The 1298-nt window shown below is 42.0% G+C and overlaps 1 non-coding gene across 1 annotated transcript; it reads left to right on the top strand.

Annotated features, from left to right (window-relative positions):
- The first annotated feature begins 980 nt into the window (after positions 1-980).
- On the top strand, positions 981-1088 carry LOC112739274 (small nucleolar RNA R71). The gene has a single exon (XR_003170207.1). It is a non-coding gene; the product is annotated as a small nucleolar RNA R71 (small nucleolar RNA).
- The last annotated feature ends 210 nt before the right edge of the window (positions 1089-1298 follow it).

The following is a 1298-nucleotide window of genomic DNA, read 5'->3' as shown; positions in this document are numbered from 1 at the left end:
GCAGTTTGCTCTTCAGTAACATCCTCATTCTCTTCAGAAGAGGAATACTCATCAGAGCTCATGAAGGGCATAAGGAGGTTCAATGGGATCTCTATGGTCTCTAGATGAGCCTCAGAATTCTTTGGTTCCTCAGAGGGAAGCTCCTTATTGATCACTGGACGTCCCAGGAGGTCTTCCTCCTTGGGATTCACGTCCTCTCCTCTCCTCACAGGTTCGGCCATGGTGCTTATGTCAATGGCCTTGCACTCTCCTTTTGGATTCTCTTCTGTATTGCTTGGGAGAGTACTAGGAGGGATTTCAGTGATCCTTTTACTCAGCTGGCCCACTTGTGCTTCCAGATTTCTAATGGAAGATCTTGTTTCATTCATGAAACTTACAGTGGCCTTAGACAGATCAGAGACTAAGTTTGCCAAATTAGAAGCATTTTGTTCAGAGTTCTCTGTCTGTTGCTGAGTGGATGATGGAAAAGGTTTATTATTGTTAAACCTGTTTCTTCCACCATTATTAAAGCCTTGTTGAGGCTTTTAATCCTTCCATGAGAAATTTGGATGATTTCTCCATGATGAGTTATAGGTGTTTCCATAAGGTTCACCTAAGTAATTCACCTCTGCTATTGCAGGGTTCTCAGGATCATAAGCTTCTTCTTCAGGAGAAGCCTTTTGAGTACTGTTGGATGCAGCTTGCAATCCATTCAGACTCTGAGAAATCATATTGACTTGCTGAGTCAATATTTTATTCTGAGCCAATATGGCATTCAGAGTATCAACTTCAAGAACTCCCTTCTTCATAGGCGTCCCATTATTCACAGGATTCCTTTCAGAAGTGTACATGAACTGGTTATTAGCAACCATGTCAATGAGTTCTTGAGCTTCTGCAGGCGTTTTCTTTAGGTGAATGGATCCACTTGCAGAAGTGTCCAGTGACATCTTTGATAGCTCAGATAAACCATCATAGAATATATCCAGGATGGTCCATTCTGAAAGCATGTCAGAGGGACACTTTTTGGTCAACTGTTTGTATCTTTCCCAAGCTTCATAGAGGGATTCACCTTCTTTCTGTCTGAAGGTTTGAACATCAGCTCTAAGCTTGCTCAAATTTTGAGGAGGAAAGTACTTGGCTAAGAAAGCCGTGACCAGCTTATCCCAAGAGTTCAGGCTGTCTTTGGGTTGAGAATCCAACCATAATCTAGCTCTGTCTCTTACAGCAAAAGGGAAAAGCATGAGCCTGTAGACTTCAGGATCTACTCCATTAGTCTTAACAGTATCACATATCTGCAAGAATTCAGTTAAGAACTGAAA

This window comes from Arachis hypogaea, chromosome 13 (genome assembly GCF_003086295.3).
Source record: "Arachis hypogaea cultivar Tifrunner chromosome 13, arahy.Tifrunner.gnm2.J5K5, whole genome shotgun sequence".
Taxonomy (NCBI): domain Eukaryota; kingdom Viridiplantae; phylum Streptophyta; class Magnoliopsida; order Fabales; family Fabaceae; genus Arachis; species Arachis hypogaea.
Note: the sequence above shows the minus strand (reverse complement) of the source record. Positions and strands in the feature narration are given on the sequence as shown.